The following is a 14,655-nucleotide window of genomic DNA, read 5'->3' as shown; positions in this document are numbered from 1 at the left end:
CTTTAACACTTCCTCCCTGTTAAATGCTAGAGCTGGCCAATGATTGTGCTCCAGAAGAAAAGAGCCCTTCTGACTGAGGGTCCCCAGTAGTCACTGCCCCTCACCTCCATCTAGTTCATGTCCTTGTTACCTGCTGCACACGAGGCACTGTGCCCTTCTTTTTTGTTTTTTTTAAGTGTTAAATACTCTTTATTTGATATCAAACATGAACCACAGAAAATACCTTTCAGTGGTGAAAGCAGCATCATTGATGTAGGGAATTCTAACTAAAGCAGCATTGTGAAGGAGAGTTGCTTCCTGGTGCTTAGCATTGCCTGTGAGAGGCCAGGGAGCACAAACAGAAACACAGGTGACTCTTCTTGTTTCTGAGACAGGAATAGAATCTTCCCACTGTTTAAACATACCCAGTTATATTAAGTATAAAACCCCCCATATCTATGGAAAGTGAATCATTACTAATTAATTCCAATCTTACCTTGAGAAAGGGAGAGCAGTGACAGCTTGTATACAGCTGGAAGTGAAGTATTTAAAAAAAAAAAAAAAAGATTTAAAAAAGACTGTATCCACTTACAAGTCAGTTTTACTTAAATCAGGACTGTACAACAAAAACATTGTTAGCCATGATCTATTTGGTGTACAAATTAAATTATGGTATACATTAAAAGCCAGGACATTTGTTTTGTAATAAATAAGGCAGTGGAATTACTCATTAGTAGCCTTTTTAAGATAAGCTATTAGGTCTGCCCTTTCTTCCTTCTTAATTCCCTCGAAGATAATTTTTATTCCAAGGATCTCTTTTTAGGATTCTCTAAATACTCCATCAGGGAGGGTATCCTCTCCCCAGGTGACGCCTTTGTTTTTGTTGGCTTCTGTGTAAGAGAATCCAGCAGCCTGACCTGTCTTCTGTCCAAACAGACCATGGAGATGTGGTTCAGTCTTATGCTTGCCTCCCTTTTCCACAGTGTTGCACTAGGCACAGTTCTGAACACAAATCTTCTTGCCTTTCTCAACATCACCCATCTTAAATTCTCTCTGGGCTGGTCAACACCACAACTGTTCAGACTCTTAAACAGATGTCTCACTCTTTGACCCAAGGACACGCCAGCCCACACCTGAGTACTGGTGTGAGGGCAACCACACTTGTTCTCAGTACTGTGCCCTTCCTGATGAACACACCCTGAGAAAGTCACTCCCAGGTCTAGTGCTTTATTTTGGATTTGTGTTGACTATTGATACCTATTTAGTGTATAAATAAAATGTATTATTTATATAAAAATGCTATAGGCAATGACCTTTACAGTGGAAGATTACTGATTAGGAAGAGAGTCACAGGAAAAAACTCAAGTCCCTGTGATTTGGGAGCTTGCCACACATAGATTCCCTCATCCCAATCCCAGCCACATGCAAGATACACATATCCCCCTCCACAAAGGTTTTATTTATTTTATTTATTATGGGACAATGAAATAAGTGAGTCACAGATTTTGAGATATTTCCAAAACATGTAGCTAACAACTTTTCTATGTGTAAATAACTCTATGCTAAATTATAAAGGCAGTTTACTTTTAAAAAAATCAGCAAAGGACTGTATACATTCCACTGTTCTTGAATATTTGGTTTGCAAATGTGGAAAAATACTTGATACAATCCTGTCATCATAGAAATGCAAATTTGAGGCTGATGGGAACAGCAGAGATCCAGGGACTCAGACCTAGTGAGATTGCGCTTCAAGTAGCCAGGGCACAGAGAGGTCTGCGCCTAGCTCTCAGACCCCCCCCCCCCAATTGGTTCAAGGGAGCAGGAACTCTGCTGTAGGGACTCGGTTTCCACCCGGAGGGCCCATGCATGTGGACCAAATGCTCAGGCCTTCTGCCACTGGGAACAGCAGAGATCCAGGGACACAGGCCAGGTACACGGGAGAGACGGGAACCAATCACTGACAGTAAGACCAGGTATAACCACAGACAACAAGATGGCAAGAGGAAAGTGAAAGAACTTACCCAATGGAAGCCAAGACAACCTGGCAACACCAGAACCCAGCTCTCTCATCACTGCAAACAGCAGAATGCCAAACACTCCAGAAAAAGAAGACTCGAACCCGAAATCATACCTCAAGATGATGATAGAGATCATTAAACAAGAACGGGAGGGAATGCATAAAGATTCAGAAGCTTTTAAAGAGGAAACAAGAAAAACACTCAAAGAAATCAAAGAACTAGAGGAAAACAGAACCAAAGAGATGAAGGAATTGAAGAAGGAATTTAAAATGGAAATGGAAACAATAAAGAAAACACTAAAAGAGACAGCCCTGGAGGTAGAAAACCTAAAAAAGAAATCAGGAGTTACAGATGCAAGCGTCTCCAACAGACTACAAGAGATGGAAGAGAGAATCTCAGAGGCCAAAGACAACATGGAAAACATAGACAAAACAGTCAGAGAAGATACAAAAGCCAAAAAGGTCCTAACCCAAGATATTTAGGAGATCCAGGACATAATGAGAAGACCAAACCTAAGGATAATAGGAATAGAAAAGGGTGAAGAATATCAACTAAGAGGCACAGTAAATATCTTAAACAAAATCGTAGAAGAAAACTTCCCTACCCTTAAGAATGATATGACCACGAGCATAAAAGGAGCCTACAGAACTCCAAATAGAGTGGACCAGAAAAGAAATTCCTCCCGACACATAATACTCAAAATGCCAAGTGCCCAAAGCAAAGAAAGAATACTAAAAGCAGTAAGGGAAAAAGGTCACATAGCATATAAAGGCAGACCAATCAGAATCACACCGGATTTCTCAACAGAGACTATGAAAGCTAGAAGATCCTGGACAGACATCATGCAGACCCTAAGAGAACACAAGTGTCAGCCCAAGCTGCTATACCCAGCAAAACTCTCAATCACCATAGATGGAGAGACCAAGATATTCCAGGACAAAACTAAATTTACACAATATCTGACCACAAACCCAGCACTACAACGAATTATAGGTGGAAAACCCAATACAAGGAGGGAAACTACATCCTAGTAAAAACAAGAAAATACCTAAGCAAGAAAACCAAAAGAAGAAAGACACACAGGCACAATTCTACCTCTAAAAGCAAAAATAGCAGGAAACAGCAACCACTATTCCTTAATATCTGTTAACATAAATGGACTCAATTCCCCAATAAAAAGTCATAGACTATCAGACTGGATACATAAACAGAATCCAGCACTTTGCTGCATACAGGAAACTCATCTCAGAGACAAAGACAGACACTATCTCAGAGTAAAAGGTTGGGGAAAAAAACCTTCCAAGTAGATGGCCCCAAGAAGCAAGCTGGAGTGGCCATTCTAATATTGAATAAAGTAGATTTTCAACCAAAAGTTATCAAAAGAGATAAGGAAGGACACTTTTTATTCTTTACAGGGAAAATTTGTCAGGAGAAACTCTCAATCCTTAACATGTATGCTCCAAATACAAGAGCACTCATATTCATAAAAGAAACCCTACTAAAGCTCAAAAAGTACATTGCACCCCACACAATAATAGTGGGAGACCTCAACACCTCACTCTCATCAATGGACAGATCATGGAAACAGAAACTGAACAAGGACACAGTGAAACTAGCAGAGGTTATGAACCAATTGGAATTAATAGACATTTACAGAACATTCATTTCATTTTAAAACAGAATACACCTTCTTCTCAGCACCTCATGGCACAGTCTCCAAAACTCACCATATAATTGGTCACAAAACAATCTCAATAGTTATAAGAAGATTGAAATACTCCCATGCATCCAATCAGATCACCATGGTCTAAGGCTGGTCTTTAATAACAACAAAGACAACAAAAAGCCCATATACACAAGGAAACTAAACAATGCTCTATTAAACGATAACATGGTCAAAGAAGAAATAAAGAAAGAAATTAAGGATTTTCTAGAATTCAATGAAAATGAAAACACGACATACCCAAACCTTTGGGATGCAATGAAAGCAGTACTGAGAGGAAAACTCACAGCTCTGAGTGGCTCCAAAAACAAACTGGAGAGAGCATACACTAGCAACTTGACAGCACAGTTGAAAGCTCTAGAACAAAAGGAAGTAGATACACCCAAGAGGAGTAGACGGCAAGAAATAATCAAACTCAGAGCAGAAATTGACCAAATAGAAACAGAAACAATCACTCAAAGAATCAACAAAACCAAGAGCTGGTTCTTTGAGAAAATTAACAAGATTGATAAGCCCTTAGCCAGACTAACTAGAGGGCAAAGAGAGAGTATCCAAATTAACAAAATCAGAAAGGAAAGTGGAGATATAACAACTCAAACTGAGGAAATTCAAGAAATCATCAGATCCTACTACAAAAGCCTATACACCACAAAATAGAATCAGATGGAACACTACCTAAATCATTTTTTGAGGCCACATAACCCTTGTGCCTAAACCACATAAAGACCCTACAAGGAAAGAGAACTTCAGACCAATCTCACTTATGAACATTGATGCAAAAATACTCAACAAAATCCTTGCAAACTGAATCCAAGAACACATCAAAACGATCATTCACCATGATCAAGTAGGCTTCATCCCTGGGATGCAGGGATGGTTTAATATAAGGAAATCTATCAATGTAATCCACCAAATAAACAAACTCAAAGGAAAAAAAACACATGGTTATCTCACTAGATGCTGAGAAAGCATTTGACAAAATTCAACACCCCTTCACGTTAAAAGTCTTGGAAAGAACAGGAATCCAAGGCCCATACCTAAACATAATAAAAGCAATATACAGTAACCAATAGCCAGCATCAAACTTAACCGTGAGAAACTTGAAGCAATCCCACTAAAATCAGGGACTAGACAAGGCTGCCCACTCTCCCCTATTCAACATAGTACTGAAGTCCTGGCCGGAGCAATTAGACAGCAAAAGGAAATCAAAGAGATACAAATTGGAAAGGAAGAAGTTAAAACATCACTGTTTGCAGATGACATGATAGTGTACGTAAGTGACCCCAAAAATTCCACCAGAGAACTTCTACAGCTGACAAACAAGTTCAGCAACGTGGCTGGATATAAAATTAACTCAAACAAATCATTAGCCTTTCTCTACTCAAAGGACAAACGTGCAGAGAAAGAAATTAGGGAAAAGATACCCTTCACAATAGTCACAAACAATATGAAATACCTTGGTGTGACTCTTAACTAAGCAAGTGAATGACCTGTATGACAAGAACTTCAAATCTCTAAAGAAGGAAATCGAGGAAGATATCAGAAAATGGAAAGATCTCCCATGCTCATGGATTGGAAGGATCAACATTGTAAAAATGGCCATCTTACCAAAAGCAATCTACAGATTCAATACAATCCCCAACAAAATTCCAACCCAATTATTCATAGAGTTGGAATGAGCAACTTGCAATTTCATCCGGAATAACAAAAGACCTAGAATAGCGCAATCCATCCTCAACAACAAGAAAACATCTGCGGGAATCACTATCCCTGACCTCAAGCTATATTACAAGGCAATTATGTTAAAAACTGCATAGTACTGGTACAGAGATAAGCACGTGGATCAATGGAATAGAAGATCCAGAAATGAGCCCTCACATTTATGGTCACTTGATTTTTGACAAAGGAGCTGTAAACATTCTGTGGAAAAAGGACAGCCTCTTCAACAAATGCTGTTGGTCCAACTGGCTCCCAGCATGCAGAAGAATGAAAATAGACCCTTTCTTATCTTCTTGTACAAAGCTCAAGTGCAAGTGGATTGAAGATCTCCACATTAAACCAGGTACACTGAAACTACTAGAAGAGAAAGTAGGGAAAACCTTAGAACACATAGGCACAGGAGAAAATTTCCTGAATAGAACACCTATGGCTCGTGCTTTAAGGTCAAATATTGACAAATGGGACTCAATGAGATTGCAAAGTTTCTGTAAGGCTAAGGACACTATCAAGAAAACAAAATGGCAGCCAACAGATTGGGAAAAGATATTTACCAACCCCACATCTGATAGAGGCCTAATATCCAAGGTATACAAAGAACTCAAGAAGTTTGACACCAGAGAATCAAATAACCCTATTAAAAAATGGGGTACAGAGCTAAACAAAAAGTTCTCAATTGAGGAATATCGAATGGCTGAGAAGCATCTAAGGAAGTGCTCAACATCCTTAGCCATCAGGGAAATGCAAATCAAAACAACCCTGAGATTCCACCTCACACCAGTCAGAATGGCTAAGATCAAAAATTCAGATGATAGCAGATGCTGGCGAGGATGCGGAGAAAGGGGAACACTTCTCTGCTGTTGGTGGTATTTTAAACTAATACAACCACTCTGGAAATCAGTCTGGTGGTTCCTCAGAAAATTGGACATAGTACTACCTGAAGACCCAGTTATTCCACTTCTGGGCATATATCCCAGAGAAGCTCCAACATACAACAAAGACACGTGCACCACAATGTTCATAGCATCCCTATTTATAATAGCCAGAAGTTGTTAAGAACCCAGATGTCCTTCAGTAGATGAATGGATACAAAAATTGCGGTATATTTACACAATGGAGTACTACTCAGCTATCAGAAACAATGACTTTATGAAATCTTAAGAAAATGGATGCATCTAGAGAATATCATCCTGAGTGAGGTAACCCAGTCATAAAAGAACAGACATAATGTGCAGTCACTGATAATTGGATACCAACCCCAGAAAGCCCTGAATACCCCAGAAATAACTCACAGACTATATGAAGTTCAAGAAAAACAAAGCCCCCCCCCAAAATACAACAACAAAATGAAAAATCATTATGCTTAATTATGGTTAATGTTTACACACCAAGAAACCTTTGACTATTTCCAGGTTACATCTTGTTTTACATGTACTTTATGCTCATTGTAACTAGTAAGATTTTAAGGCATACTATCAAACCTTTAAAAAAGTCAAGTACTGAGAAAAATGTATTCATATACTTTTATGCAAAAGTGCTTTTAAAATCTGTACATTTATCTTTGTTTTTTTAAAATAAAGTTGTTCAATTAAAGAAAAGAAATGCAAATTTGATACATTACTGTATAACTATTAAAATGTCTCCAAACACTTGTGTGAATCTGGTGATGGGACTTGAGCTTTGGTGCACTGCTTGTGAGAGTATAAAATGAGGTAAACATGTAAGAATGGACTTTCTCTTGACTTTAAAAATTTGACCTACTGTGTGACAAAATAAAAGAAGCGCAAAAAGAACACAGACGATGGGAATGTGTATAACAGGACAGATGCACTTGTGAACATTCAGCCTTCACTTAATTCGCATTTATAAATTTTGCTCTATAGAAATCTATACTCAGAAACGTAAGTGCTGAATCATAGTTTTTAAATAAGATTTTTCATCTTGGTGAAGATTAGTAAATGACTGTGTATGTGTGTGTGTGTGTGTGTTCTAAGCTTGTACAAAGCCATATTTTCATAAATATGTAATTATATATAAGCCATATATTTAGGATAGCAGGGACCAGGTTTCTTGCTATTAGTCAGGAGAGAAGCATAGAAGTCCAGAATGTCTCTGCGGTATTGGGTTGAGATCGGAGGTATCATTTTGAGCTCATAATTTTTCATAGGATAGATACAGAAATTTATGTATGTGAAATTATTAGAAATTGTGTGACACCAAACTTGGGAGTTCAAGGCCATCTGAACTCCATAAAAGACCTGATTAGGAAGAGGAACAGAGGAGGGAAGCAAAATTGCTATGCTTGTCTTCACAATAAGAAAGAAACTGAACAATCCAAAAATCTGTTTTTTAAAAGAAACCAAACCAAAGCTGGCATCTTTCATCCCAGTACTTGGGAGGCAGAAGCAGGCAGATCTTTATGAGTTTGAGGTCAGCCTGGTCTTTGTAGTGAGTTCCAGGACAGCTAGAATTACATGGTGAAACCCTGTCTCAATAAAAACAAACAGTAACACACACACACACACACACACACACACACACACACACACACAAAGTCACCAGGTAAATGTTCAAACTAGAAGACAAGTGAGTACTGAGAGCCACGGCTTGTCGGAAGATGCCAGTGAAGCCAAGACGTGGTAAGGAAATGAAGTCTAAAAAGTAGTTGGGATCTGAGTGTGAACATCTGTATTAAAAATTACTGGGGCTCAATCTTAGGACCCCCTTTATTAGACTTTTCTTTGAAGGTGATGGTGGGGTGCCTTTGGACTGCTGGCAGGGAAGCTGGAAATGCTACCCAGAGTCTACTGATTTACAGAAAGAGAAATCCAGTTGTAGATGCCACTGGTGTTTTTGGAAGGGGAGGAAAGTTGAGAAGTGCTGATGAAAACCTAGCCTAAGCTGCAGGCCTACTTACCAGTTAAGGTCTAGTCATGGAACCGTAGGGCACATCCCCTCTCGAAATGACAGTCCTAGTGTAGCTGTAAGAACTCCAGGGCAGCGTGACATACAAAGCAAGCACATTACCTAGACACCAAAACAAGTCTTAAAACGTTTCCAAAGCACCCCTTCCCCATCCTCAGAAGTGCAGGGGTAGAGCGCTCACCTAACCCTGAGTTTAATTCCCAGAAGGAGAATAAGCAAAAACAAACCACTCACCTTGCCTTTCTCTGGTTTTGTTTTTCATTTTTGGGGTGGGTAGTCTCACTTTGTTAACCATACTTGAACTTTTAGCAATCCTCTTGCCTTAGTTTCTCTATTGCTTGGACTGTGGCTATGAATCAACACAAGCCAGTTTTCATTTTCCTGACCTTAATGTATGGACTTCTGTTCAAAACAACAAAGGCAGTGATGTAGTCGGTGATTTCAATTTCCCACAATCGAATGAATAGCAGCGTTGCTATGAGGCTGGGAGACGGGTGCGGGGTTTTAGAATATTGTCATGTAAGGTGTCTGCACACCTCGTAAAACAGTGTAATGCCCGAAGGTGGATTAGACTAGCTGCACATGGATTCTCTGACTTTAGGATAACACCCCTCCCCCTAAAAGGACAGCTTCTCTTAAAAAAAGCAGTGAAAAACACAGAAACAAAAATTTAAAGGTATTGGTCCCTGACCTGCACGTTATATTTAGCAGGTTTGGGTAGTATATTTCTGCCTAAAACATTATTCTGTGAATTTTTATAATTTCTTTTTTAGTCTTCTCAGTAACCATTCCTGTTTAGTAGCACTCACTAGACTATCAGTTCAGTGCTCTAATTAAATGTAGTCCTAAAAAACTCTTAAATTCATATACAGAATTTGCAAGATGTTAACTATGAGTTGAGAGCTTTAAAGAATAGGAGAATCTTTTGTTTTGACAGTAAACTATTAAATATTAAAGCAAGTTAGTTTTTCTTGGGAAATTTTTCTCACATTCATTGTTCCTAATCTTTAACTTTTTTGTTAGCTAATGGTGATTGAATCTTTATAAAGTGACAAAATATAAAGTGACCTAAGGCTTATCAGTCCTACATCTAATATATCTCTACAGAGAAACAAAGATTCATAAGTGTCTTTAGTGCCTAATAACCATATTTCCTCATTTTCATAATTTCTGTTCTAAATCCAGTCGTTTTGATAAATACATCTATTCTAATGGCATGTTCCAAGTTAAGCCTTCTCTTTAGAGGCTTCAAAAGGAAACAGTATAGGTAGATGTAAACATATCCTAATAGCTTTATTAGGCTATAGTTCATATGTCATATGACTCACCTAACCTGTCCAAGTCTGTGGTCAGTGATACATTCAGAGTTGGGCAACCAACACCGCATTATAGAGTGTACCACTCAAATACCCTCTGTACCTAGTACAGCCAACACTGCATTATAGAGTGTACCACTCAAATACCCTCTGTACCTAGTACAGCCAACACTGCATTTTAGAGTGTACCACTCAAATGCCCTCTGTACCTAGTACAGCCAGCACTGCATTATAGAGTGTACCACTCAAATACCTTCTGTACCTAGTACAGCCAACACCTCATTATAGAGTGTATCACTCAGAAATATCCTCTGTACCTAGTACAGCCAACACCGCATTATAGAGTGTACCACTCAGAAATACCCTCTGTACCTAGTACAGCCAACACCACATTATAGTGTCTGTCACTCAGAAATATCCTCTGTACCTAGTAGCAGTTACTCCTCATTTTATACCAATTTTCTAGGCATGAACAACATTAATCTTGTTTTCAGTCTCTAAAATTTTGTCTATTCTGGGAGTTAGAGATGGCTCAGTGGTAAAGAGCGCTGGCTGCTCTTGGATATTTCTTACAATGGAATCATGTTATATAGTTTTTGTGTCTGGCTTTATTTAAGGTTCATCTATATAATATCATACCTATATTTCATTTTTTTAAATCAAAGAGTAATATTTCTTTGGATGGGTATTTTGCATTATGTGAATCTTTTTATTAGTTGATGGACAAGTGAACTTGTTTCTACCTTTTGACTTTTATAATGTTGTTATGAATGTTCATATAGGCGTTTTGTATTAATATGCAGTGTATGAAATTTTCAGTTTCTCCCTAACATTTCTAACTTTCACTTTATCCTGTGGGTGGTGAAGTAGTATTCACTGTGAGTTTGACTTGCGTTTTATTGATAGTTGCTGGTGTTGAACATCGTGCTTGCTGTCCATTCGTGCATTCTTTTTGGAAAATGTGTATTTAGATCCATTGCTCATTATGCTATTCATTTTTCATTCTTAGAAAAAAAGCCTGAGGAGCTGGTCTTGAAGGAGTCAGTGTATTCTGGCTCACTGTTGAGAGGGCGCAGTGGCTGTTTGCACTGTTAACTTGTGATGAGGAAATGCACGGTAGAGCCGTGTATTTGGGAAAGTGACTTACTCCAGGAAGCCAAGGGAAGTGGAAGAACGGGGTCCCCTCCCATGAATTCATGAGGGTATTTGTTCAGTGACCTAGTTCCTTCCACTAGGCTCCACTTCCTAAGGATTTCTGTCATCTTCAGGAGGGCCATAGGCTGAGGCCCTTACCTCTGTGTGAGGTGAATTAGATCGCAGGTCCTGAGAAAGAGTAGGCTGCTCTTTTCCCTCTAGCCCCTGAATATTCAGACATTTACAGAAACAAACTTAATTAGACAAGTCTTTCTTGTTTTCTTATTACTTATTATTAAGATGAATTTTCTTTTTTTCTTTTCCCCTCCCTCTCACCCTCTGTCCTTCTTTCTTTCAAGACAGTCTCTCTTGTGTACCCCTGGCTGTTCCAAAACTTGCTCTGTGTACCAGGCTGGCCCAGAACTTGAAGATCCTCCTGCTGAGATTAAAGGTCCAGATGAATTTTCTAATCATAACCAGAATATTAATTTTACTTTGAGATTCAATTATTTAACTTTAGATTGAAAGATCATAGAAATTAATGTGTGTGATCATTCTGACCAAACATCTGAACAAAATTTTTGTTTTACAAGCTCGAATTTTACTTTACCTAAGATCAACAAATACTAGTTATTTTAATAACATTTATTCTGAAGTTTTACATCTTTTTAGAGATTCAAAATTACAACTGCTGTTGTCTGTTTAAATTTTCTTTTAAGACCAGGCTTTACAAAAATGAAAATGGTATGTCATAGCATTTGGTACTATGCAAATTAAGTTTTATAGTTGCCCCCCACCCCTTTTTTTTTTTTTTTTTTTTTTTTTTTTTTTTGCTGTTGAGGAGTTTGAATTTTATTTCAAGTGCAGTAGGAAGCCACCGGAAGTTAAGGTGATCTAACTTGAGCCAAAGACCAGCTCTGTCAAGTGGGTGAGGTCGTGCAAGGGCCGGACCTCAGCCTGCCAGGCCAGAGTGGAAGGGGCCAGCTCCCAGAGCAGCGACTGTTTCCCCACCGTCATCACCACTTTGAAATCTAGACCCTCTGTATTTTCTGCTCTTTACTTGCCGTCCTGAGCGCCTTTTCTGGCTGTTTGCACACTCACTGGGCTCCTCAGGACTCTGCAGAGATGGGTTTGGAAGACTCTGGTCCAGCTCTAAACTTTCCGCTGGGGTTGGTCCTTGCTCCTTGCTGGGCTTCTTGGACTTTGTCCTGGATCCATAGTCGGTGCACCTCCTCTTCGCTTTCCCTCCTTGGTACCGGAGGCCTCCCAGGGCTTCTGAGGCTTCTTTACAACACCTTTCTGCTTTGTCTCCTCCGGCTCCTTGGCTCTCTTCGGCTCCTTGGCCCTTCGGAGTTCTTTTGGCTCTTTAGGTTCTCGCTTCCTCTTTGGCTTAGGCTCCCTTTCCCTGCTTCCCTCTGTTCCCTCTTGCTCCCCTGGCTCCTTTTTCTTCCGTTTCCTCTTCACTCCAGTACCTCTGCCTCCAATGTCCCCCATCCCATTATGGGACATCAGTATTCTAGAAAAAAAGGGTGTCAGCTTCCTCTTCAGTACTATAGAGGTCCTCTTTGTTCTGTATTTTCATTTTTATCAACTAAGGAAAGGTATTTATTTCTAAACGGCTCCTGTAGCAGCCAAAATACAAATAGCTATTATTTGTTGAAGTTTAACTCAGACGCCCCGCATGGACCTATAGTTGCTAAAAGTCAAAGTAATTACTGATTTCTTTTGTATGACACATTGAATGAGTTTTTAGGTATTATTTCAACAACTTTATGATATAATGATTAAAGAATATTTGTAATATACTTTTTCTGTTACAGTTGTTCAGTCTAGAAAGAGACCCTAATTCACTCCGTTCTAATTCCTTTATAAAAGAGGAAGATACAAGGACATTAAAGTATTTTCATTGTTAGCATTTGAAAGGAATTATAAGAATATAAAAAGAATAAAACATTTTCTAACCGGTTCAGTTGCACAGTCCTCTTCCAAGGCCTCCCAAGGTTTATGTTGGCTCACAGGATGGTGTAATGGCCAGAGTGGAGAGTGCTCATCTGTTGACAGCAGGGAAGAGAGATGAGTGGTTCTCAGTGTCTCTCCGTTGTTTTCTGGGCTTTCCAGCCTGTGGAACGGTGCTGCTCACATTCAGGGCAGAACTTCTCAACTCAGTTAAAGTCCACCTTCAAAGACATACCTAGACGTTTGTTTCCTAGATGATTCTAGACCCTATCAAGTGGGCAGTCAAGAGTAGCTGTCACAGCCACTGAGTGGAGTGGGAGGGACTGAGACACAGTGTGCTTTACGCTACTGTTGTGATTCTGTAGTTTATAGCTCCCATTTGGTAGTTTGCTTCTTCTTGTGTGTGTACCTCCATGACTTTTATGTTAGTGGTTTGTGTTTTTGTTGTTGCTGTTTTAACTGTCCTCTTTTATGTCCCTTACTGTTTGCTCTGCAGTTTTAAAGATTACTTTCTTTGTAGCAATTCTACTTCCTCATCTTAAAGTGGTATTATTTGGATTGGTGCCTGTGTAGTTTTATTGTATAATTTTGGTCAGCTATGGGTCCATTCTGGAACTTTTTGCTGTTGCTATCATACAAAGTACACCTTTCTACCTTAAGCCTGCCAGTGTGGTTTTATAATTATAACTTTATGTTCTTATCTCTGAACTGACAGAACAGTTAGAGTCAAAAGTCTAATTTGTTTCTTCCTTTAGTTCTTCGGAATATTATAGTAACTGGCCTTGAAGCTAGTGTTCAGTAAGTTCTGTTGCTAGATACATCAAGTATAGCTTTTCTGAAATGCCTTTTGCTCCCTTCTATAAGATCATGTTGTTCTGTCTTATTTGTAGAATTTTCTTGGAAAACTAGACATTTTCAAGTTGGCAACATTTTTTGTTTCATTTTATTTTTTAGATTTGTTTCATGTATATGAGTACACTGTCACTGTCTTCAGACACACCAGAAGAGGGCATCAGATCTCATTACAGATGGTTGTGAGCCACCATGTGGTTGCTGGGAATTAAACTCAGGACCTCTGGAAGAGCAGTCAGTGAGTGCTCTTAACCTCTGAGCCATCTCTCCAGCCCTGGCAGCAGTTTTTTAAAGTCAGGTTTTCCACACCTTCCATGTTTGTATTTGTTTGTTGTTCTTATTTCTTTGGTAATTTCCTGGCCAATTGTTGTAGTCTCCATTCCTAGACCTCTTTGCACAGCTTGCTAACACAGTTCATGATTGGCCAGCTATTTTTTTAAAGGCTTTGAGCTAGGTTTTCTCCTAGCTTTTAAAATATGTTTTTACGAGTTCGAGAATTTCATACAATATATTTTGGTCATATAATTTCCCCTTCTCCGGCTCCACTTGGATCACCCCTCTTCCCTATATACAAACCCACCCTTGTGTTCTTTCTCTCAAAATAATTACAACAAAACCCACAAAATACATGAATTGGATTTGTATTAACTACTTACTTCAGAGTATGAGGCCTGCCTTGGACTGTGGTTGAATTTTAGTATTTCTTAAGTTAAAAGAAAACCTAATATCTCAACAATTTTTTCTTATTTTTTCATAAAAGCTGGGACAAAGCTAGGAGGATGGAAAGTGAGCAAAAAGCCACACTCCTAGGCTGCAACTCTGTAGTGACTGTTGTCCTGAGCCCCTCCCGACTGCTAAGGTTGAAGGAGAGTAGCTTATCTCAAAGATGTTGCCACTGTGTCGTCCTGTGCACTTCTATGGGGTAGCACTGTCATAAGGCGATAAACATGGTCCTACCTTGTCAAGCCACGAAGCAGTGCCACGGTGGAGTTAGTTTATTGTAAAGACTGCTGCTGAAAAGCAGTGCTGTGCACAT

General features: G+C 39.1%; 1 protein-coding gene and 1 pseudogene across 4 annotated transcripts in view; one reads left to right on the top strand and one right to left on the bottom strand.

The window, feature by feature from the left end:
• Nucleotides 1-14,655, top strand: part of REV3L (REV3 like, DNA directed polymerase zeta catalytic subunit) — a 152,483-nt gene that overhangs the window by 32,167 nt on the left and 105,661 nt on the right. The window lies entirely within an intron of this gene.
• On the bottom strand, nt 703-1,020 carry LOC308437196 (cytochrome c, somatic-like; annotated as a pseudogene). The gene has a single exon. The product of its transcript is annotated as a cytochrome c, somatic-like (transcript).

Source organism: Micromys minutus (assembly GCF_963924665.1).
Source record: "Micromys minutus genome assembly, chromosome: 25".
NCBI lineage: Eukaryota > Metazoa > Chordata > Mammalia > Rodentia > Muridae > Micromys > Micromys minutus.
Note: the sequence above shows the minus strand (reverse complement) of the source record. Positions and strands in the feature narration are given on the sequence as shown.